Source organism: Lissotriton vulgaris, chromosome 9 (assembly GCF_964263255.1).
Source record: "Lissotriton vulgaris chromosome 9, aLisVul1.2, whole genome shotgun sequence".
Taxonomy (NCBI): Eukaryota; Metazoa; Chordata; class Amphibia; order Caudata; family Salamandridae; genus Lissotriton; species Lissotriton vulgaris.
Genome location: NC_141697.1, coordinates 178851282 through 178877590, shown reverse-complemented (window position 1 = coordinate 178877590; position 26309 = coordinate 178851282).

The window sequence follows — 26309 nt, the reverse complement described above, 5'->3', positions numbered from 1 at the left end:
TAACATTATTAAATGTATTTTGTAGGTGGAACCTCTGGAGACGGGGCCAGCGCGGAGGTGGTGGTGGCATTAGACGAGGAGGACAACTCTGGGGAGGAGGCGGTGCAAGTGCCGGACAAGGACATGCCTGTGAGGGTTCACACGGTGGTGGCGGGCAGAGGTAAGCTATACATTCCTTAGTCATTGAGATTGAAGACTGCAGAGTGTGCTTTCTGCACGGGTGTATTATAAATAAACTAGGTAGTAGCCTCCTCTAAATGTACTTCGACTTAGCTGTGAAGTTTTTGGCGAGAAAAATCCCAATCAGATCTGAGGTGAACTTGATGGATGGGATGAACGAAAAGCGAAAGAAGGGTGTAAGTAAGTGTGGAAGGACGAGAAATGTAATGATGACTGGCAAAGAAGAATGATATGTGTTTGCTTGGTCCCCGAGGTGGCTGGGAAGGAAAGAATATGGCATGGTGCATGGCTGGGTGAATGATGAAGCAAGGATGGGTGGAAGGAGAACAGCCTGGGTGGGTGAGACAGAAACTGTATGTGTGCATATACTTTGAATGGATGGATGCCTGGATCATTCATGGTACTATCTGACTCTTAGATAGCATATGTGTATCTAGAGAGAGTAGACGGTCACTGGATGAACTAAGTGTTACTTTGAAGAGCATGTAACACCGCACCCGCACGTCCGTTCCAGTGTAGGAAAGGCAAGGAAAAGAAGTTGTAACGTTGTCCAAATACTACCATGAATAGTAGCAGTAGTTTGTATTGCAACTGCAAGCACAGCATATATCCGGTTATTACGGTGGACACTCCCTACCTCTCTTAATAACTTTAGTTTAGTAGTAGTACGTCATTCATGTGTGGGGGTATCACTGTTCACTCAATAATAAGCAAAGCACCTAAAGTCATCCCATATGTCATCAAATACATCCCATGTGAAGTGATAGATAATCAGATAATTTAGCTTCTTCATTTTCCTTTTCTAATACTCATTTGCACTGTAGGGTGAAAGCTAAATTAATTAAGCAGTAGCCCTTTTAACAGAGTATTCTCAGTGCCACCCGTAATAGAAAAGTAAGAGCTTCACCACCTGCATGTACTGGACCGGTACAGTAACGCAAGTCTGTCTCACTCACCATGGTGTGCGTCTGTTTTTCTCGGGTGCAAGTTCACTGCGCTGGCATTATGCCGGCTTACATAAGATAACGTACCAATTTTCCTAAACAAGAGAGAAGAAGAAGAATAAGAGTGGTGTACTGTCATAGTCGACTGTAATGGAAGTCCATAGTGCTCGTAGAATTTGTTCCTTAAACTCCCACTAATGTTAGAGCAAGGATGAAGAAGTCGGAGGTTACATAGATACTGTCCTCAATAGTTATGTACTGTGCTTTCAATTTGCTACTTGTACTGTGACAACTTTCTGCTCAATCATTTTGTGTTAATCTTAAGGAGCATTGGTTACAGACTATGTCTTTCTTTTTTCATGTAGTTGCTCCTTCCAAATCCAAGACACCATCAAGGAGGAAGGAGCTGGCTCGAATGGCCCGGCAACGGAGGCTGGATGCCACTGTCGCTGAATATCGGCGGCTGGTGGCCCTGGAGGAGGAGGAGACGCAGTCTGGTACAACAACAACGTCCACTGGGACAGCTGCATCCTCCTCCGTGCGGGCTGCCAGCCAGCGCAGTGCTCCAGCGGTACGGAGCTGGGCTACCAAAGCCAAACGCCACCGCCGAGCAGCAAAGAAAGCAGCTGCCCCTCACAGGATTTGCAAGGCACACTGGCGCCGCTTATCCCTCAGACTGTCCTACCTGGAGCAGGAGGTCCATAACTATAAGAACTTGGTGGAGGGCCTCCGCTTCGAACTTGCCACCCTCCGCAAGGAGCATGATGCCCTGGCTGCTAAATCCAACAGCACCCTGCCATAGTGTCCCTTGCCCCTTTTTTAGAGACTTTTGGGGGGTGGGAATTGGGAGTTGGGTTTTTTGGGGACTTTCGAAGGACAATCGTTGGGGTTAGGGAGGGTCTTGCGGGAGATTCTTTTGTTAGGGCTATAAAAATATACTTTTTGAAACTTTATCTGACCATAGCTGTTTTTTACTGCTTTTGAGTCTGGTGGGTGGGGGTTTAACAGTAAGTTTGTTTTCCTGAATAGTCCTAGGACTTTAGTAGTACTACCGTCAATCCAATCTCTCGTCTCTCCTAATACTCCATTATACTACCTCCAACCAAACGCCTATCTTACCTGTAATTTCTGTTTGCAAGTAGGGCTAGGCCCAGGGCTGGCTCCACGGGAAACAGCGAATAAGGTTGGCAATCCTGGGCGGATAAAATTTCCTCATAGCGGTGGTACTAGTGGTGTGACACAGTGGCAGTTGCATGCCTATGAAAAAAAAGAAAATGAAATCTGGTTTGTCCTCCTGAGCAATACAACGGTACAATAGAGAATATAGCAGGTGACAGAAGTACACTAGAACAGTGCCACATTGTAGCCTAACAAATGGTAAAGTATAACTAATTCGGTTGAAGTTCTTTGACATTAGCCATGGGTCTTTGTCAAGCAGAGTAAGAATATATCCTCGGATTTCTTCACCAGCCTGTTGCTATCACCTTATCCTCCCCAGCAAGTGTGTGGATTTATTGCTGTAATTTAGTCACACATCAATGAAAACCACACAGCCCGGGGGAAGAGGGTTAGGGTTTGAAAAATGGATGGGTACAGGGGTTTTTGGGAAAGGTTTTGGGAGACAAGAAAAAATAGCACAGCATGGACAAACAATTGTGAACATAAACAAATCTTTGGGTACAAACCTATCCATCAATCTTTGAAAGTGCATGCACTACTGCATGCATGTCAGTGAAAAGTAAGTAGTACTTTCGACAACTGTGGAAGAAAGAATGCGACAGTACAGGGCGTGTGTGGAATTATTGATAACTATATTCAACATAAGGTCTCTGTTGCCAGATACCTGAGAGCCTTGCTGGTCACTATAAATCCATTCACAACACTCAATGGGGTTGGTCTGGAAGGTATAGTAGATAGAAAAGGAGACATTGCTCTTTTTCTAGGTGTCCCCTCACTCACCAGGGTTGCCCCTTGGTGACATGCTTCATCATTGGGGCCATCCCAGTCCTCTACGGGCTGGGGCGTGCTGCGACTTGCGAATTACGTAGGAGCACTTACAAATGACTATGTGTGGTGCAGATGTGATAGTGGAGTGGACTAAGTGATGTGTTAAGGGATCAATTTACAAGCAGAGAGAGATCCAAGAAATGCAGTCACAGTCAGATAAAAAGACAAAGGATACTGTATCTGTATGTTGTTGTAGTTGTCCTGTTGAATTTGGTAAGTAAGTTGCCTGCAGAAAAAAAATCCTCTTATTAGCGGCACTCCTCCATTGCAGCCGACGCTTCGTCCATCGATGTTGGTCACCAGAAGACACCCTGTCCACTGCCTGCCTGATGCTGAATTGTGGCTCGCTAATTTGAAGCCTGACTCCATCCTTTTTTCCCTATTGCACAGACTGAAACCCGGCCTGTAATTATTCAACGAAAAACAGGAAGTGATATAATATTACAACACCACTGATAAATAAATATAAGGTATGTAGGCTGTGGAGTGCAAAAAGTCACACTTTGATTTTCCTAGTAGACAGTACAATATTTTTGAAAGTGCGTACTCTGTCTGAGTCACCTTTTGAAGGATAAATAAGTATGGGCAAATTAATGTAGAGGATCTTTCCCCTCAAGCTAGGTGTCCTGTAAACTGTGTTTTAGAACAAAATTAGATCTTCCCAGCAGTGCTCCCACCCAGACCCTTACTAAAGCCAGTCGCAAAAATGTAGAAGACCCCCAATCAAATCTCAAAAAACGAGGCCTAGCAGAAAACTGGTGACAAAACGTACTTTGAAAGTAAAAGTAGGCCCAAGTACCCCTTACCCACCGTGGATTGCATTCAAACCACTTGCAAGCAACCAAGCAAAAGTATCCATAGCCAGCATCGCTCCAAGACTCGAAAACCCCCCCACCCAAACACATGCAATAGAAATACCGCTAACCCTAACGAACCCCAAGTTAAGAATAGTGGCAAAGGCTTTCTTTAACTATGCCAAATCCCCCCTTTCCCACCATGGATTTTCTTCAAATGACTTGCAACCAAAATTACACATTCTCACGAGTGCTCTAAGACCCCAGAACTCAGTTGCAAAAATCTAGAACACCCCGAAACACATGCAATCCTGCTGCTAGGGCTAACCCTAACGAACCCTAAGTTACAAAAAGTGCCAAAAGGCTTTTCCGCGAGGATTTTGTCCCAACCACTTCTACCCGGTATTAGACCTTCCCAGGAATGCCCCAAGACCCGCCAACCCACCCGCCAAGAAGCATAACACCCCCAAACAGCCCAAAAGCAAAATCTCATACTTGCAATATTTCTCGGCCTTCGGTCCAAACGCGCTGCGTAGCTAGGCCATAGGTCCGGTTTGCCACCACGGATTTCCTGAAAAGCAAATGCAATCAAGATTAGAGTGTCCCAGCAGTGCTCCCAGACCCCGAAACTCACCCACAAACACCAGGAAGCCCCCCAAACAGGCCCCCGAAAACGCTACATTGAGCAAAATGTCAGAAATAGCAACAAAAAAAATCGGCGTGGATTTTGTCCCAACCACTTTTATCCGGTATTAGAGCTTCCCAGCAATGGCCCCAGAGCCGTCAACCCAGGAGAAAACGAGTAGAAGACCCCCAAACAGCCAAAAAGCAAAAGTACAAAAATGGGGACTTTGTCATTTTTTTCCAAATTTCCCAAATCACTCCGCGCGCGCTCTGCAGCTAGGCCCTAACTCCACTCTGCCACCATGGATTTGCTTCAAACCTCTTGCAAAGTAAAGTATATATAGCCAGCAGTGCGCCCAGACCCCGAAACCCACCCACAAACACCAGGAAGCCCCCCAAACAGGCCCCCTAAAACGCTACATTGAGCAAAATGTCAGAAATAGCAACAAAAATAAATTGGCTTGGATTTTGTCCCAACCACTTCTACCCGGTATTAGACCTTCCCAGGAATGCCCCAAGACCCGCCAACCCACCCTCCAAGAAGCATAACACCCCCAAACAGCCCAAAAGCAAAATCTCATACTTGCAATATTTCTCGGCCTTCGGTCCAAACGCGCTGCGTAGCTAGGCCATAGGTCCGGTTTGCCACCACGGATTTCCTGAAAAGCAAATGCAATCAAGATTAGAGTGTCCCAGCAGTGCTCCCAGACCCCAAAACTCACCCACAAACACCAGGAAGCCCCCCAAACAGGCCCCCGAAAACGCTACATTGAGCAAAATGTCAGAAATAGCAACAAAAAAAATCGGCGTGGATTTTGTCCCAACCACTTTTATCCGGTATTAGAGCTTCCCAGCAATGGCCCCAGAGCCGTCAACCCAGGAGAAAACGAGTAGAAGACCCCCAAACAGCCAAAGAGCAAAAGTACAAAAATGGGGACTTTGTCATTTTTTTCCAAATTTCCCAAATCACTCCGCGCGCGCTCTGCAGCTAGGCCCTAACTCCACTCTGCCACCATGGATTTGCTTCAAACCTCTTGCAAAGTAAAGTATATATAGCCAGCAGTGCGCCCAGACCCCGAAACCCACCCACAAACACCAGGAAGCCCCCCAAACAGGCCCCCTAAAACGCTACATTGAGCAAAATGTCAGAAATAGCAACAAAAATAAATCGGCTTGGATTTTGTCCCAACCACTTCTACCCGGTATTAGACCTTCCCAGGAATGCCCCAAGACCCGCCAACCCACCCTCCAAGAAGCATAACACCCCCAAACAGCCCAAAAGCAAAATCTCATACTTGCAATATTTCTCGGCCTTCGGTCCAAACGCGCTGCGTAGCTAGGCCATAGGTCCGGTTTGCCACCACGGATTTCCTGAAAAGCAAATGCAATCAAGATTAGAGTGTCCCAGCAGTGCTCCCAGACCCCAAAACTCACCCACAAACACCAGGAAGCCCCCCAAACAGGCCCCCGAAAACGCTACATTGAGCAAAATGTCAGAAATAGCAACAAAAAAATCGGCGTGGATTTTGTCCCAACCACTTTTATCCGGTATTAGAGCTTCCCAGCAATGGCCCCAGAGCCGTCAACCCAGGAGAAAACGAGTAGAAGACCCCCAAACAGCCAAAGAGCAAAAGTACAAAAATGGGGACTTTGTCATTTTTTTCCAAATTTCCCAAATCACTCCGCGCGCGCTCTGCAGCTAGGCCCTAACTCCACTCTGCCACCATGGATTTGCTTCAAACCTCTTGCAAAGTAAAGTATATATAGCCAGCAGTGCGCCCAGACCCCGAAACCCACCCACAAACACCTGGAAGCCCCCCAAAAAGGCCCCCGAAAACGCTACATTGAGCAAAATGTCAGAAATAGCAACAAAAAAAATCGGCCTGGATTTTGTCCCAACCACTTCTACCCGGTATTAGACCTTCCCAGGAATGCCCCAAGACCCGCCAACCCACCCGCCAAGAAGCATAACACCCCCAAACAGCCCAAAAGCAAAATCTCATACTTGCAATATTTCTCGGCCTTCGGTCCAAACGCGCTGCGTAGCTAGGCCATAGGTCCGGTTTGCCACCACGGATTTCCTGAAAAGCAAATGCAATCAAGATTAGAGTGTCCCAGCAGTGCTCCCAGACCCCGAAACTCACCCACAAACACCAGGAAGCCCCCCAAACAGGCCCCCGAAAACGCTACATTGAGCAAAATGTCAGAAATAGCAACAACAAAAAATCGGCGTGGATTTTGTCCCAACCACTTTTATCCGGTATTAGAGCTTCCCAGCAATGGCCCCAGAGCCGTCAACCCAGGAGAAAACGGGTAGAAGACCCCCAAACAGCCAAAGAGCAAAAGTACAAAAATGGGGACTTTGTCATTTTTTTCCAAATTTCCCAAATCACTCCGCGCGCGCTCTGCAGCTAGGCCCTAACTCCACTCTGCCACCATGGATTTGCTTCAAACCTCTTGCAAAGTAAAGTATATATAGCCAGCAGTGCGCCCAGACCCCGAAACCCACCCACAAACACCAGGAAGCCCCCCAAACAGGCCCCCGAAAACGCTACATTGAGCAAAATGTCAGAAATAGCACACAAAAAAATCGGCCTGGATTTTGTCCCAACCACTTCTACCCGGTATTAGACCTTCCCAGGAATGCCCCAAGACCCGCCAACCCACCCGCCAAGAAGCATGACACCCCCAAACAGCCCAAAAGCAAAATCTCATACTTGCAATATTTCTCGGCCTTCGGTCCAAACGTGCTGCGTAGCTAGGCCATAGGTCCGGTTTGCCACCACGGATTTCCTGAAAAGCAAATGCAATCAAGATTAGAGTGTCCCAGCAGTGCTCCCAGACCCCGAAACTCACCCACAAACACCAGGAAGCCCCCCAAACAGGCCCCCAAAAACGCTACATTGAGCAAAATGTCAGAAATAGCAACAATAAAAATCGGCGTGGATTTTGTCCCAACCACTTCTACCCGGTATTAGACCTTCCCAGGAATGCCCCAAGACCCGCCAACCCACCCGCCAAAAAGCATAACACCCCCAAACAGGCCAAAAGCAACATCTCCTACTTACAATATTTCTCGGCCTTCGGTCCAAACGCGCTGCGTAGCTAGGCCATAAGTCGGGGTTGCCACCACGGATTTCCTGAAAAGCAAATGCAATCAAGATTAGAGTGTCCCAGCAGTGCTGACAGACCCCAAAACTCACCCACAAACAGACGGAACCCCCCCTAAGAGCACCTCAAAGGCAAGCAAGTCAGCAAAAACACTAAAAAATTTGCACCTCGGATTTGGTCCAAACCACTTTTATCCGGTATTAGAGCTTCCCAACAATGGTCCCAGAGCCGTCAACTCACCTGCAAAGAGGTAGAACAGCACCCCCACAAGTGCTGAGTCTTTCTTCATTGGGCGTAAACCAGCCCTCTGCTTTGATGGAAATAGGAGTCTGGAGGAGGAGGATAGAGGAGCATGTTCTTCTGAACTTGTGAACCTGAGGAATGCAGACTGCGGCACCTTCAAATCAATTAGCAAACCAGTGAAGACAGTTCTGCTGATGGGCTTGTTTTTGTGATTATCTGATTAAAGTTTGAAATATATTAACTGTGCACAACAAAGAAAGACAGACACACAGGAATAAAAGTGAATAAGGACGAAAAAGAAAGTTATTGATTCGTTGTCTCATTTTCAGGGCTCGGTATCACGGTCCAGGAATAAGAATAAGGCTTCGTCATCATACTCTGCGAATTCAGGCAGGGTGAGCTCAGTGTCACCTGACAGAGTAGAAATTCCCTCATCTATGTTGCTGGCCACCTCGTCTTCATCCGGCGCGCTTTCTCGTACTCTGAAATCTGGTGGTATGAGGTGCTGATTCATCTTGATCATTGTTAACCTCTCCACATTTTTGGGCGAGAGGCGGCTCCGTTTGGAAGTTACAATGCCACCAGCAGCACTGAAAACACGTTCAGAAGACACGCTTGCGAGTGGGCAAGACAAGTAGTTTAAAGCCAGGTTGGTGAGCTCTGGCCACAATTCTTTTTTCCCATGCCAATACGCCAATCGGTCAGCATTAACATAGACCTCTGTTGAGTCATTCAGATAGTCCTTCACCATCGACTCAAGGTCCTCATCCAAGGTTCCTCCACTTTGCTTAGCTGTTGCTGTGCCTCTGCCCTTTTGAGAACCATACCCAAGCCGAGCTAGCCAATCCTCTTCAGCCTCAAATGTTTCTGTTGTGTCTGGTGCAGATGATCCGGTTGCCGGTGTCTTTAACGGCTGAGAGGTCACTTGTGCCACAGCCACAGGTGCAGAAGTGGATTGTTTTGACTGGGGATGGCCTGCTGATGTACTGCCATTTCCTTCAATTTTCTGCCGTTCTCTTTCAAACCTCTTGGCTGACAAGGCTAGCCAACGTTTGTACTTTGGAACATGTTCATCATCAAAAGGAAAGAATGCTTGGCCTGCCAGCGCCTTTTTGTAGCGTGGATCCAGAATAGTAGCACAAATGTAATGCTGTTCTGAGTGGATCATTTTAAGACGTTCATCACCTTGTAGGAGCTCTAATAATTTCTCAGCCAGAACAAAAGAGTCTTGGTTTTTTACATCTTTTTCAAACACAGAACACACCTCCTTCAGTTGTTGCTCCAGCATGTACAACAATGGGATAGCTTTTCCCAAATTACAGTCCTCCTTGCTGACTGCACGCGTGAAGAACTCAAAAGGACGAAGCATGCGTGTCAGGCTTTGAACTATGTTCCATTGCGCCGCACCCATCCTCAGGTCCTCCTGAGCTGTACCCTCTGTAAAGAAATATTGATCGAGTACCGTATACTGCTCATACAGACGCTCAAGCATGTAGAAGGTTGAGTTCCAACGTGTTACCACCTCCTGGATGAGTGCTTTCACTGGCATTTGACGTTGATATAGCAGGCTCCTCAGCTGATTCCGGGCCTTAAAAGAATGGCTGAAATGGTTGCACATTTTTCGGCAGGTGTCTAATACTCTGTACGCTGCACTGTCTTTATTACCCAAGAATTTTTGGACAACCAGGTTTATACAGTGCGCCAAACACGGCACTCTGAAATAGTGACCCAGCTTCATGGCCTTAACTATATTGGCGGCATTGTCCGTGGAAACATAACTAACCTGGCGTTTTTTGGGGGACAGCCAGTTAAGGACCTTTGTGTTAAAGACATCCAAAATGTTTTCTGCTGTGTGACGTTTCTCCAAACCAAACATGGCTAGTGTTGCATGTTTCCGAGCAGCTTTAAAAACAATGTCCGGGTCAACACCTGTGTTTAGCTTTGCTTTAGCCCCTGAAAAAGAGACCCAGTGTGCAGTGATGCACATGTAATCAGCACCTGCGCCACTGGTCCACATGTCTGTTGTCAGATGTATAGTGTGAACAGCACTCTTCTGCAAAGCTGCCCCAATCACCTCCAGAACATCTTCATGTAGTGCTGGAACCGCAACTCGGGCAAAATAGAACCGGCGAGGAACCTTCCATTTAGGGCAGAGCGCTGCCACTAATTCTAGAAAACCAACCCCTTCTACAAAAGAAAAAGGGAGAAGGTCCAGAGCTAGCATTTTAGCCAGCTTAGTGTTATACAGACGCGTCAGTGGGTGGTTGCGTTCATATTGCGCTTCTGTAAACAACATCTTTTTAATGTTGCCCTGGACCAAGGATTTACGGGATGATGATGATATCTTCGACCCAGTTACGCTCGCTGATGAACTTTTCCGCCTTGATGTCTCACTCTCTCCCACACTCTTAGTGTGGCTCACATGGGGTGTGCTGCTGACAGGGGTACTGGGTGTAAGTGAAGTGTTTGAATCGTCTTCTTCCTCCTCGTCATCATCAGATGAAAAATCAACGTTTTCATTACGTGCAATTCGGGCTTCCTTGACCGCCTCTAGGTGCGCAAACCATTGGACAGGGTGCGCTCTCCTAAGATGACCTCTCTGGCCTCCGGTACCATAGTTGGTACCAAACTTACCACGACTAACTCGAAACTTACACATGTTACAAATGGCTACGTTTTCCATTCTTGGGCAAACACTAAAGAAGTCCCAAACTGGAGACTTGAAATGTCTTTGGGGGCCGGAGGAGGCGGCGATACTGGTGGTGGTGGTCCTGCTGCTAATGCCAGATGAAGTGGAGGATGTGGATTGCCGAACTTCAGTACGTTTTGTACTTTCACCACCACTAATTGAGGTCGAGGTGGATGGAAGTCCCTTCTTGCGAGGAAGAAATATGGAAGCGGTAGGTGTTGGTGTACTAGTTAACTCCAAATCCAATGATTGTTGTGTTTCCATTGACTCCTCGTCGACATCATCATCACGCTCAGCAGCTTCTCGGATAGGGTCAAAATGTCTCTTTGCTGCATGCCCGCTGGGGCTGCAGTGACCATTATGATGACTGGATTGTCGTCGTGAAGGGCTTCATCAGCAGCAGTATGCGTCACTTCTTGTTCAGCCTCATCATCACACTCCATAGCTCTGAGTTTTTCGACGACCTTCCTTTTACGCTTAGGTATCTTTGTCAGATCATGGTGTGCCTCACTCTCAGGCTGCCGTGGTGGTACCCATTCGTCATCCAGATCATCAGTAGGAGGTGAGCTTGAAGAAGATGTAACAGCCCCCTTGATCTTTTCCTTGCTAGGGATGTGGAAGACAATGAATGATCATCAGGAGGAGTGGCTTCCTCAAATGATACCTCGGTCTGATTGTCAATTTCCTGATGTGCCCCTACTTCGGGAGGAACAACTATTGTGGGCACTTGTGACCCTCCATGCACCTCTGCTTGCGCATCTCCTTGCGCTGCCTCTCCTTCCACATGTACTTGGGCTTGTACTACTTGCACATGTTGTTGCGGCTGTGGTTGTTCAACACTTGTCAGATGAGTTACAACAACCTGTGTTGATTCAGGGACATTGCTGCTACTTTCTTGCGATGAGCCAACATCACTGGTCGATGGTGATTGGAGAAGTACACTGACTGCCTCTGAAGCACTCAAGGGCTTTGACTTAAGTTGGCGTGGTGGTGGAGGCACTGAACCCAATGGAGCGGGGGTGCTGCTCCCAGCTTGGTCCCCAGCAGATCCTGCTGCTGCAGGCGTACTTTTTTTTTTGCTCCCAAAAAACGTGGCGGTTGGCACACCAACCTCCTTGGTAACTTGCTTCTTCTGCTCCTTACTAGCAACTTTCTTGCTAGAGGAGCTACGGAGACCTTTTTTTGGGGCCATCTTCTTCAGAGCAGGTCAGACAGCAGGCCGCAGTTACACGAATTGTAGAGTTGTCTGAGGCCAGACGTGACGTCGCGTGACGTTATGCTGCACACACACACCGCTGCAGGACTTCTTCCTGGCACTGGTGGTTCTCTTGAGTCTTGTGCACCTAAAAACAATGGAAGACAGAGGAACATCAGTTCAGTTATACACCCCAAAATAATCGAAAAAAAACCCAGAAAAATCAGCACAATCCCATTCCACCCATGCCCTCCATGATGTTTAAGTTCAAGACACCCCACAGAAAGACTAGGCCCATGCTAGACTCAAATACCCCTAGAGAAAAGGCCACAAGTACAGCCCCCAAAAACGAAAATCACTGAAAAATCAGCACAATCCCATTCCATCCATGCCCTCCATGATGTTTAAGTTCAAGACACCCCACAGAAAGACTAGGCCCATGCAAGACTCAAATACCCCTAGTGAAAAGGCCACATGTACAGCCCCAAAAAACGAAAATCACTGAAAAATCAGCACAATCCCATTCCATCCATGCCCTCCATGATGTTTAAGTTCAAGACACCCCACAGAAAGACTAGGCCCATGCAAGACTCAATACCCCTGGTGAAAAGGCCACAAGTACAGCCCCAAAAAACAAAAATCACTGAAAAATCAGCACAATCCCATTCCATCCATGCCCTCCATGATGTTTAAATTCAAGACAACCCACAGAAAGACTAGGCCCATGCAAGACTCACTACCCCTGGGCATAAAGGTTGAAAAGTAGGCAAAATGGTTGCAGGCCTAACAACAATGCCTATATTCAAAATGGCCACTTGCCTCCCTGCACATGGCCAGGCCCTGTAGCAGCACTCAAAATGGCCCCCAGCCACATGGCCTGTCCCTCCCCATGAACACCCGCAAAAATCGAAAATCACTGAAAAATCAGCACAATCCCATTCCATCCATGCCCTCCATGATGTTTAAGTTCAAGACACCCCACAGAAAGACTAGGCCCATGCAAGACTCAATACCCCTGGTGAAAAGGCCACAAGTACAGCCCCAAAAAACGAAAATCACTGAAAAATCAGCACAATCCCATTCCATCCATGCCCTCCATGATGTTTAAGTTCAAGACACCCCACAGAAAGACTAGGCCCATGCTAGACTCAAATACCCCTAGTGAAAAGGCCACAAGTACAGCCCCCAAAAACGAAAATCACTGAAAAATCTGCACAATCCCATTCCATCCATGCCCTCCATGATGTTTAAATTCAAGACACCCCACAGAAAGACTAGGCCCATGCAAGACTCACTACCCCTGGGCATAAAGGTTGAAAAGTAGGCAAAATGGTTGCAGGCCTAACAACAATGCCTGCATTCAAAATGGCCACTTGCCTCCCAGCACATGGCCAGGGCCTGTAGCAGCACTCAAAATGGCCCTCAGCTACATGGCCTGTCCCTCCCCATGAACACCCCCAAAAATCGAAAAACACTGAAAAATCAGCACAATCCCATTCCATCCATGCCCTCCATGATGTTTAAGTTCAAGACACCCCACAGAAAGACTAGGCCCATGCAAGACTCAAATACCCCTAGTGAAAAGGCCACAAGTACAGCCCCAAAAAACGAAAATCACTGAAAAATCAGCACAATCCCATTCCATCCATGCCCTCCATGATGTTTAAGTTCAAGACACCCCACAGAAAGACTAGGCCCATGCAAGACTCAATACCCCTGGTGAAAAGGCCACAAGTGCAGCCCCAAAAAACGAAAATCACTGAAAAATCAGCACAATCCCATTCCATCCATGCCCTCCATGATGTTTAAATTCAAGACAACCCACAGAAAGACTAGGCCCATGCAAGACTCACTACCCCTGGGCATAAAGGTTGAAAAGTAGGCAAAATGGTTGCAGGCCTAACACAACAATGCCTACATTCAAAATGGCCACTTGCCTCCCTGCACATGGCCAGGCCCTGTAGCAGCACTCAAAATGGCCCCCAGCAACATGGCCTGTCCCTCCCCATGAACACCCCCAAAAATCGAAAATCACTGAAAAATCAGCACAATCCCATTTCATCCATGCCCTCCATGATGTTTAAGTTCAAGACACCCCACAGAAAGACTAGGCCCATGCAAGACTCAATACCCCTGGTGAAAAGGCCACAAGTACAGCCCCAAAAAACAAAAATCACTGAAAAATCAGCACAATCCCATTCCATCCATGCCCTCCATGATGTTTAAGTTCAAGACACCCCACAGAAAGACTAGGCCCATGCTAGACTCAAATACCCCTAGTGAAAAGGCCACAAGTACAGCCCCCAAAAACGAAAAATCACTGAAAAATCTGCACAATCCCATTCCATCCATGCCCTCCATGATGTTTAAATTCAAGACACCCCACAGAAAGACTAGGCCCATGCAAGACTCACTACCCCTGGGCATAAAGGTTGAAAAGTAGGCAAAATGGTTGCAGGCCTAACAATGCCTGCATTCAAAATGGCCACTTGCCTCCCAGCACATGGCCAGGGCCTGTAGCAGCACTCAAAATGGCCCCCAGCCACATGGCCTGTCCCTCCCCATGGACACCCCCAGAAATCGAAAAACACTGAAAAATCAGCACAATCCCATTCCATCCATGCCCTCCATGATGTTTAAGTTCAAGACACCCCACGGAAAGACTAGGCCCATGCAAGACTCAAATACCCCTAGTGAAAAGGCCACAAGTACAGCCCCAAAAAACGAAAATCACTGAAAAATCAGCACAATCCCATTCCATCCATGCCCTCCATGATGTTTAAGTTCAAGACACCCCACAGAAAGACTAGGCCCATGCAAGACTCAATACCCCTGGTGAAAAGGCCACAAGTACAGCCCCAAAAAACGAAAATCACTGAAAAAACAGCACAATCCCATTCCATCCATGCCCTCCATGATGTTTAAATTCAAGACAACCCACAGAAAGACTAGGCCCATGCAAGACTCACTACCCCTGGGCATAAAAGTTGAAAAGAAGGCAAAATGGTTGCAGGCCTAACAACAATGCCTACATTCAAAATGGCCACTTGCCTCCCTGCACATGGCCAGGCCTTTAGCAGCACTCTAAATGGCCCCCAGCCACATGGCCTGTCCCTCCCCATGAACACCCCCAAAAATCAAAAATCAGCACAATCCCATTCCATCCATGCCCTCCATGATGTTTAAGTTCAAGACACCCCACAGAAAGACTAGGCCCATGCAAGACGCAATACCCCTGGTGAAAAGGCCACAAGTGCAGCCCCAAAAAACGAAAATCACTGAAAAATCAGCACAATCCCATTCCATCCATGTCCTCCATGATGTTTAAATTCAAGACAACCCACAGAAAGACTAGGCCCATGCAAGACTCACTACCCCTGGGCATAAAGGTTGAAAAGTAGGCAAAATGGTTGCAGGCCTAACACAACAATGCCTACATTCAAAATGGCCACTTGCCTCCCTGCACATGGCCAGGCCCTGTAGCAGCACTCAAAATGGCCCCCAGCAACATGGCCTGTCCCTCCCCATGAACACCCCCAAAAATCGAAAATCACTGAAAAATCAGCACAATCCCATTCCATCCATGCCCTCCATGATGTTTAAGTTCAAGACACCCCACAGAAAGACTAGGCCCATGCAAGACTCAATACCCCTGGTGAAAAGGCCACAAGTACAGCCCCAAAAAACGAAAATCACTGAAAAATCAGCACAATCCCATTCCATCCATGCCCTCCATGATGTTTAAGTTCAAGACACCCCACAGAAAGACTAGGCCCATGCTAGACTCAAATACCCCTAGTGAAAAGGCCACAAGTACAGCCCTCAAAAACGAAAATCACTGAAAAATCTGCACAATCCCATTCCATCCATGCCCTCCATGATGTTTAAATTCAAGACACCCCACAGAAAGACTAGGCCCATGCAAGACTCACTACCCCTGGGCATAAAGGTTGAAAAGTAGGCAAAATGGTTGCAGGCCTAACAATGCCTGCATTCAAAATGGCCACTTGCCTCCCAGCACATGGCCAGGGCCTGTAGCAGCACTCAAAATGGCCCCCAGCCACATGGGCTGTCCCTCCCCATGAACACCCCCAGAAATCGAAAAACACTGAAAAATCAGCACAATCCCATTCCATCCATGCCCTCCATGATGTTTAAGTTCAAGACACCCCACAGAAAGACTAGGCCCATGCAAGACTCAAATACCCCTAGTGAAAAGGCCACAAGTACAGCCCCAAAAAACGGAAATCACTGAAAAATCAGCACAATCCCATTCCATCCATGCCCTCCATGATGTTTAAGTTCAAGACACCCCACAGAAAGACTAGGCCCATGCAAGACTCAATACCCCTGGTGAAAAGGCCACAAGTACAGCCCCAAAAAACGAAAATCACTGAAAAATCAGCACAATCCCATTCCATCCATGTCCTCCATGATGTTTAAATTCAAGACAACCCACAGAAAGACTAGGCCCATGCAAGACTCACTACCCCTGGGCATAAAGGTTGAAAAGAAGGCAAAATGGTTGCAGGCCTAACAACAATGCCTACATTCAAAATGGCCACTTGCCTCCCTGCACATGGCCAGGCCCTGTAGCAGCACTCAAAATGGCCCCCAGCCACATGGCCTGTCCCTCCCCATGAACACCCCCAAAAAACGAAAATCACTGAGAAATCAGCACAATCCCAATCCATCCATGCCCTCCATGATGTTTAAGTTCAAGACACCCCACAGAAAGACTCAGTCCACCCACCACTGAGTACCCCTGGGCAAAAGGCCCCAAAACAGCCCAAAAATCGAAAATTCCAAAATTGTAGTTGCAGCAACTGTAATGCCCCAAACAAACTTACTTGTAAAATTTCTAATCCAACAGTGATCCAAAGAAAGTCAAAAAGGCCTCAAATCCAAATATCCAGCAGCATCCACAAAAAGTAATCCTTCCAGCTCCAGATCCAAATGAAAAGTGACCAGGAGATGGAAAAAGCACTGGGAGGAGCCTGCTGGACAGGAACAGGAAGTTGAAGACTGTGGGGCACTTCCTTCCTCCCACCCCCTCCCCTCTCCCCAAAATGGACTCCTCGCTAAAAAAGTGCAGCAAATGTCAACCTAAGGAGTTATTCAGATAAAAATCATCATTTCAAGAAGGTTTATGCTGCTTGCTGGTGGATTTCTTGTGCAGAATTGCAAATTTTATATTTTCGCTTGTGCGAGATTGTTGCTGCTCGTCGCTTCTCAAATCTCGCAATTGCGAAGTACCGCGAGACGCGATCTCGCCGTACTCGCGTTGACAAACTCTCGCTGTGCAAGTTGGCAAGCCGCGATGACGTAATCGCACTCGCCAAATTCCTGCGGGATCCCGCAGCAAGATCCAAAATGGCGCAGCACTCGCAAAATATCGAGAAAAACAACTCGGCAAATGATGATAAACGCCGCGCGCCGCAAAAATTGTATCACCAACGCCGCGCGCCGCAAAATTGTATCAGCAAGAAAAAAAAAATCCGCTGCGTGCGAATTTGCGGATTTTGCGCGAAATTCGCAAATCTCGTGGATTGCGAATTTACCGAAAATCCGCAAAATCCGCGAGCGTAACGGATTTTCCGCCCATACTTACCCAGAACACCTCAGCCAGTGCGAGCGCTGTGGAAGTGTAGAGTGTTATGAGGAGAAACTGTAGTTGGGCCCTGTTGGCCCTGATCACACCCATAAAAGCATCTGAACTGGGCCTGGTCCCATTTAAGAATTAACCCCCGGTTAGGGGTCTATTATGGCCCTGGTGATTCTTGCCACTGAGAAGGGTTAACAAGTTAAGGGGCTGCTGGGCCACTAAGGTTAACCCCGGCCTGGGAGTAAAGTTAAGTGCTCATTTTGGCCTTATACCGGGTTAGTGCTGGCTAATGCAATGGTTATCTTTGATGCCAGCTTTATTCGTGATGCAATATCTCCTTGCTGTAATGTTTATTCCTGATGAATTGGTTATTGATGCTACAGGGATTAATAACTTGCTCCCTTTGCTCACATAATGAAATGTTGACCCCCAGTTAAATGCAAAGGTTATCCTGGCCTAATGAAATGTGGGTTTTTGCATAATGACATGTTGCCTGATCTTTAAGGAAGTGTTTTCTACTCCTACCTGATGCCAGGGTCTCTGAAACACCTACATTTATATAATGAAATGTGTCTGCATAGGGAAGGGTTATATGCCAAGTGCAATGTTCCTTAAGTACAACTCCAGGAAATGTTTAATGCTGGGTAATGTAACGTTTTAACCTTTATTGAAATAAGTTACTGCTAATGAGATTATGAATGGCTCTACATGAAATGTTGTTCTCACCTGCGAACAGGATACTTCCTAATGAAAGGTCCCTACTAGATTAAGGGGGTGTTTACCCTGGTATTGGACTGTTTTAGAGGTCCCAAGGCCCACAGTTTATAGGCCTCAATTCATAAAAGGTTAACCCCTGATTGAAGGATGTAATAGAATGCCTACAGTACCAGGATGAAGAGTATTAGCGAGGGCTAGGCCCAAACCCAGGGATTATCCCTATTTCGCCTAGTGTCCTGCTCAGCCTAGGCCTTATGCATGGTTTACCTGTTATTAAATGTTTACTTCTGCTCAGAGAAGTGGTTACTTCCTGGATGAAATGCTGGTGCATAACTAATGAAAAGTTCTACTTCAACTATGGAACTGCTTAATGCTCATTCCTGCTGGGAGTGATTCTTAAAATGGTTAATCCTGCACAAGGGGATGTTTATCCTTAATGAAATGTTTTCTCCCCTTTAGTGCTGTATTACTGGAAGCCTACAGTTATTTATGTACATGTTCTTTGCTGTGGAACGCTCACCCTTGTTTGGTGAGGAGTGGGTAATATGCGTATAGAACTAATAAGATGCAATGTCATTTGGTTGCCTTTATAATGTATTTCTTACAGGTGCTGACAAGAAGCAAGGTTAAGGTCAGGCCTGTGGATATCTATACTTAATATTATCTAATATTCAATATTTATCTGATATTTAATATTTATTCCTCTGAGTATTTATTACAAAGTGTTGAAACATATTTATTCTGAAGGAAAACTAATAAGTAATTGATACTGTAATTTTTGATTACCCTGACTCTGCTCTATATAAAAGTTATCTAATTTTTATACAAACTAACTGGAGTGGTGTCACTCATTGCGTGCCCAATTTTACTGTCTCAGTGGATGCGTGTGCTGTATGGTCGCTTTACACATAAGCTTTCGGATGCCTACCCGCTCGTGCCATGCTACCCTCGGAGAGCTGGTGACCCCAGTTCCAACACACTGCCTCTGAGATAAGCCTGTCTGATCGTGCCAAGCTACCAAAGGGGTGAGCAGAGGTTATTAAGGAGTGTAATCCCCTTATCCTGACCTAGAAGTAAGGGTTCCTTTTTTGGACAATGCTTATAACCATTGCCAACTAGAGACTCCCAGATCTAACATTGGTGGTCAGCGGTGAGGATTTGGACCTTGCATTTGTGTTTCATATACAGTGATTGGTGTACACTACTAGTGAGTGCAGACCAAACGCGAGCACATACTTTTTTTTAGATTCCTTTTTCCCTGGACTGTTAGTTTTTCCTGAAAACTCCCAATTTTTGCTACCATGAGTAAACCAGCATCTGTTGCATCTATGGATCTTGATTTTGAAGAAGAGAGGTTGGAAACCTACACTGTGAAACAGCTCAAGTATCTCTGCAGGAAATTTAAAGTTGCTACACCAGGCATTTCTAAAAAGAAGACTACCAAAAGGCGCTGAGGGCCTGGGTAGAAGGAAGACATTGTCCCTGATCTTGTGGTGGAGCCTGTTGGGGATGCAGATGGGCAAATTGATGGGCCAGTGTTTCCAGCCAGGGGAGGGGTGCTGTCCCTGCCTGGCAGCAGCATCTCTTCCAAGACCTGTCCCCCAGAGAGTTGGAAGACAGGGAGAGAAATAGGGCTACAAGCTGGAGATGGCTAAGCTTAAAATGGAGAGTCAAAGGGAAACAGAGAATAACAAGTTGTCTTTGGAAAGGTAAAGAATGAGAATGGTGCATGAGAGAATGTTGAGGGAGTTAGAAATCAAGGCCAAGGGCTTAGAAATCATTCCTTCTGGTGGCAGCGCACCATCTGTGCCTTCAGAAGGCAGGGTACATATTCCCAAGGATGTCATCAAAGATCTTCACAAAGGTGAAGATATTGGTCAGTGGTTTGCATCCTATGAGATAGCAATGTTGGCCCACCGGGTCCCTGAGAAGGATTGGGGCACGGGGTTGTGGGGCCGCTTTCTGACTGAGGGGAGGGATACTTTGTTAGTCCTACCCAGTGAGCATAGGATTTCTTATCTCCACATGAAGGAAGCATTGATGACAAGGTATGGGTTAACTCCATAGCTCTATAGACAGAGGTTCAGGAATTGTAAGAAGCTGGAGGGAACCACTTGGGTAGAATATGTGTCTTTCTTTTGCAGAGCTATAGATGGTTGGGTGAGGGATAGCAATGTTGATAATTTTCAAGCGCTCTATGATTTGATTGTTACAGAGTACTTGTCTGCTATTTATTTTCCAGAGCTATGCCAGCACCTTATTGATTGCAAGTTGATTAATCCTAGAAAGCTTGCTGAAGAGGCGGACCGCTGGGTCAGTACCAGTGTCCACAAGGGTCTTGTGGGAGACTCCGCCAAAGGTGGGCAGGGTCCCCAGCAGAAGAGTGAGGGGACAGGGGTAAACAGAGAGAGTTCCAAAAAGGTCCCCAAAGTAATTCCCAAGGGAACCAAGGTAAGGGTTTCCCAGCCTTCCCCTGAAAAGAAGTCAGGACCCCCGACAGGTAAACCTGTTCATAGGGGGCCTGTTACCTGCTTTCAGTGTAAGCAGGTGAGACACCATTGGTATGATCCCCAGTGTCCTCAGAAAGGACAGTATGTGCCACCCCGTGCACCATCCCGTCAGATGGCCAGTATAGCCCTGGGTGGGGAGGAGATGGGTGCTAAAGGTGGGTGGGGTTCCACAGAAATGTCCCTTGTCTCATTAGGAGACTTTGAGATGGTCCCTAAAACTCAGTTGCCTGACAACACTAAAAAATACAGGCAGTGGGTGACCATCAATGGCCATAGAGTAGAGGCTCTCAGAGACACAGGAGCAAGTGTGACAGCTGTCAAGTGTCACTTGGTCTCTGAAGAGCAGGTAGTCCCTCATGCATTCTTCCCAGTTGTTGCTGCTGACAACACAGAGAGCCATTGCAAAGTGGCTTAAGTTCCCTTTGAGTGAGGGGGGGTCTCTGGTACTCTTCAAGTAGCTGTGAGGCCATCCATGCCTGTTGACTGTCTGTTAGGCAATAACTTAGAAAGCTCCTCTTGGGTTAAGGTGGAGAGGAAGGCGCATTTAGAGATGTTGGGTCTGCCTGAGTGGGCATTTGTGACCACTCGGTCTATGGCAGCTAAGGGTGTCCAAGAGACCCTGGAGCCTGAAAGTATGGCCCAGGGACCTGCCTTAAAGAGAAGAGGTAGGTGGCGCGGGAAACTAGCCCCCATTGTTCCCACAGTCCAGGAGGAGGCAGACCTTGAGGGGGATGCCCTGGAACCTACAGGGGAGCAAGTTTCTGAACTGGGGAACCTACCTGAGCTGACCCATTGGCAGCAAGAAGGGGTCCCTCCAGGGAGGAATTTTGTGAAGAGCAGCAGAAGTGCCCTTCTCTTGTGGGTTTGAGGCAACAGGCCACAAACCAGGCAGCAGGTGATCAGTCTGGATCACACTGGATCTACTGGGAGAATGGTCTCCTATATAGCGAGCCTAAAGGTGCTGAACCTGGGTCAGCCCTTGTGCTGGTGGTACCCCAGCGCTTCAGAGCCTTCCTACTGGGTTTGGCTCATGATGTTCCTTTAGCTGATCATCTGGGGCAGAACAAGACCTTTGAAAGGCTCGTCTCCCACTTTTATTTCCCCCAAGATGCGGAAGAGTTCAGATACTCATTGTAGGACCTGTCAAACTTGCCAGGCAAGTGGGAAAAGTGGAAGGAGGCACAATGCCCCTCTCCAACCTTTCCCTGTAGTCAGTACCCCCTTTGAACGGGTGGGCATTGACATTGTGGGGCCACTGGACCCCAAGACAGCCATGGGCAACAGGTTTATCCTGGTTTTGGTGGACCATGCTACCCGGTACCCGGAAGCCATTCCACTCAGGACAGTGAAGGCCCCCGTGGTGGGACGTGCCCTGATAGGGATCTTCTCCCGTGTGGGGTTCCCCAGAGAGGTTGTGTCTGACCGGGGTACAAACTTCATTTCCAATTATATGAAGTCTCTGTGGAAAGAGTGTGGTGTTACCTACAAATTCACCACTACTTACCACCCACAAGGAAATGGGCTGTTTGAAAGATTCAAATGGACCCTTAAAGGCATGATCATGGGTCTTGAAGAACCAATGAGGCATAAGTGGGACGTCCTCTTGCCATGCCTTCTGTTTGCCTACCGTGAGGTGCCACAAAAGTCTCTAGGGTTCAGCCCCTTTGAGCTTTTGTATGGTCACCCGGTAAGAGGACCTTTGAGTGTGGTCAAGGAAGGCTGGGAGCAATCTCCCAGGAAACCTCCCCAGGATGTATATAGCTACATGCTGGCCTTCAGGAACCAGACTCGGCTTTTCAGAGATCTCGCTCAGGCGAATCTGGAAGCAAGCCAGGAAGAGATGAAGCGGTGGTATGATCAGAATGCCACTCTGATTGTGCTTCAGCCTGGACAGAAAGTTTGGGTCATGGCCCCCGTGGAGCCTTGTGCGCTCCAGGACAGGTGGACTGGTCCATATGAGGTGGTGGAGGGCAAGAGTGATGTCACTTATCTGGTGAACTTGCGGTCTCCCAGAAACTCCTTGCGGGTCCTGCATGTCAACCGCCTAAAGCCCCACTTAGAAAGGTCCGAAGTGGGCATGCTCCTAGCGACAGATGATGGAATGGAGGAGGAGACTCAGCCTCTACCTGACCTCCTGTCTGCAACAGAGCAAGATGGGTCAGTGGATGGTGTCAGCCTCTCTGCCACACTGACCCCTGATCAGCAGCAAGATTGTCACCAGCTGTTGGGGCAATTCTCTGATCTATTTTCCTTGGTTCCTGGTGTCACAGAATGGTGCGTTCATGATGTGGATACTGGTGACAGTCCTCCTGTGAAGCACAAGGCTTACAGAGTGACTGACAACGTTAGGGCTTACATTAAGGAGGAAATCTCCAAGATGTTTGCTTTAGGGGTCATTGAGTCTTCAAACAGTCCTTGGGCCAGCCCAGTGGTCTTGGTCCCAAAGGCTGCCTCGCCGGGTACCACACCCGAACTCCGGTTCTGTGTGGACTACAAAGGGCTCAATTCAGTCACCAGGACTGATGCACACCCCATCCCCAGAGCTGATGAGCTCATTGATCAGTTAGGGGCTGCCCGGTACCTCGGCACATTTGATTTGACGTCAGGGTACTGGCAGATCGCCTTGACTGATGGGGCTAAGGAGAGGTCAGCATTCTCCACACCAGATGGGCACTACCAATTCCGGTTTATGCCCTTTGGAATGAAGAATGCACCTGCCACCTTTCAGAGGTTGGTCAACCAGGTGTTGGCTCAACTGGAGGATTTCAGTGCCGCCTACCTGGATGACATTGCAGTGTTCAGCGCCAGTTGGGAAGAACACTTGCAGCACCTCTGGGAAGTGTTGATGGCACTGCACAAGGCAGGCCTCACGATCAAAGCAAGTAAGTGCCATATCGGGCAGGGTTCTGTGGTGTACTTGGGTCACCAGGTAGGAAGTGGCCAGGTGGTGCCCCTACAACCCAAGATTGATACCATCCTGGCATGGGAACCCTCAAAGACTCAGACACAGGTGAGAGCCTTTTTAGGACTCACGGGGTACTACAGGAGGTTTGTCAAGGGGTATGGCAACATTGTTGCACCCTTGACTGAGCTGACTTCCGGGAAGCAGCCCAAGAAAGTGAACTGGACTGACACCTGTCAGAAGGCTTTTGACACCCTGAAGACTGCCATGTGCACAGCACCCGTGCTTCAGGCGCCCAACTTCTCAAAAGAATTAATTGTACAGACAGACGCTTCAGAGCATGTTGTGAGGGCTGTTCTATCACAGATTAATGAAGAGGGCCTAGACCAACCTGTAGCCTTCATCAGTAGGAGGTTACTTCCACGGGAACAGAGGTGGAGTGGAATTGAGCGTGAGGCATTTGCTGTGGTCTGGGCGCTGAAGAAGTTGAGACCATACTTGTTTGGGACTCACTTGCAGGTTCAGACCAACCACAGGCCCCTCAGATGGCTGATGCAGATGAGGTGTGAGAACCCAAAGTTGTTGAGGTGGTCCATTTCCCTACAGGGTATGGACTTTACGGTGGAACACTGCCCTGGTACAGAACACGCCAACGCTAATGGTCTGTCCAGATTTTTCCGCCTTAGTGAAGAGAACTACCAAGGGGAAGAGTATTTCTCCCCACATTTCAGCTGGAGGAGACACGTGTTAGACCTGACATCAATGGCGTGAGTCTCCCTTCCATTTCTGACGGATTGCCTCCTCTGTTTTGATAGGTTTTTGCTGGATTTATGCCTTGGGCACTGTGCCACTGCTAATCAGTGCCACAGTGCAAGTGCTCCCTATGTTAAATTGATATACTCATTGGATTCCATGATTGTGTTATGTGATTTATCTGTCAGCCCCTAGTACAGTGCACCATGTGTGCCCAGGGCTTGTAAATCAAATGCTGCTGGTGGGCTTGCAGCACTGGTTGTGCCACCCACAGACGCAGCTTGTAAAGTGTGTCTCAGGCCTGCCATTGCAAGGCCTGTGTGCAGTCTAGCACTGCCATATCGACTTGGCCAAGTGCACCCACTTGCCAGTCCCTAAACCTTCCCTTTGCTTCATATTAGACGCCCCTATGGTAGGCCCAAGGGCAGGGTGCATTGGAACTATAAGGTAGGACATGCTCTGATGTGTGTAGCATGTCCTAATAGTGAATTACAGCCATTTTCATGTTTTTACTATTGAAGGCTACCTGTTCTCATAGGCTAGAATGGTCAGTTAGATTATTACATTCTTATAATCCTAACTGACTCAGGGAACACAGTAGAAATTCGAATTTAGTATGCCTGAACTCAGAATAATAAAATACATATTTTAGTAAAGTTTATTTTAATATTCTATGTTTGCAAATACCACTTTTAGAAAGTAGGAATTTGCTTGTCTAACCATCTGAGCCTGCCTCATTGGGTTGTGTATTCCTTGTCTGGGTTTGTGAGTGACAGGGCTGGGGATTTCCAGGAGACAGGCTGGGGCAGCCCAGTGGTGAATAGAGAGATCTGCATCTAGATGGGAGGGAGGAGTTAAACCTAGGACCTGAATAGGGCTGGGCCTTCATTCTACAATGCTGGCTCCACCCCCGGTGGCTGGTCTGATGTCTCTGCCCTACACTGTGAAAGGAGAGGAGGAATCATGTCAACAGAGTGCTTCAAAGCTAAATCTTCCCTCTCCTGTGCTGGCTCCACCTCCTGTGGGGCGTCTGATGTCTCTGCCCTGCTCAGAGAATAAAGGATTTTGGGGTATAAATATTGGGATCCTGCTCCCAAGAGATTAGATCACTTCTGGAACAAGAAACCTTTCTGCCAAGGAGAAGAACCAAGGAAGCTGCAGGAGTTCGGACTGCCCCTCTGCCAGTGTGCTGTTTGCTCGGTTGGCCTGCAGCGGTTGCTTCATTGCCAAGGGAAAGGAGAAGGAACTTTGTAAAGGACTTTTATCTACAGAATATTCTCCAAGGGCTTGAACTGTGCTTGCCTCCTGGTGAAGTCTCAGGGACAAAGGACTTTACCTCCAGCTCCCTCCTGAATTTTCTTGCTGGGAATTCTGACTCCTGTCACTTGCGTGCCGCTGGGAGCTGGAAGCGCGACGCATCGAGTAGAAGCGTGTCGCCGCCGCAGCTGAAATCATTGCAACGTCGGAGAAGCGAGCCTTCGCCGCATCTCCCTGGAAGCGTGTGTTCATTGAAGCTGTCTGCTGTCGCATCACCGGAGAAGCGTGACGCCATCGAGAGAGTCGCCATCGCATCACCGAAGAAGCGCGTCGCAGGGCCTGCGCGGCTCCAAAGTACAGAGTCGTCACCAGGCTAGCCAGGGCGTCATCTCATCGTCATCGCATCGCCGCATCAATGGCGTCATCTTCTCGCATCGCAACTGGATCATCGCATCGCGGCACCATCTTGCGCACCGCAACCGGTCCGCAGGCCGAGAATCTACGCATCACCTCAGCACCTGTAAGGCTTACGACGAGTCCCCTACTCTGCGCAAGCATTGAGGAAGGACTCAACTGTTCCCTTGGGTCACGGAAGCGACGCATCTCCCCTTTTGCGAGCCTTTTGTTCACTTTGCGTTACGCATCCAGGTACTTTGTGGAGAACTTTGTCGCATTTACCAACAACTTGAACTAAGAGACTTTAATCATCTTTTAAGTAATCTTAAGTGTAGTATTGAGGATTTTTGTTGTTTTTGGGCTTGTGTTTAAACCTTTATAA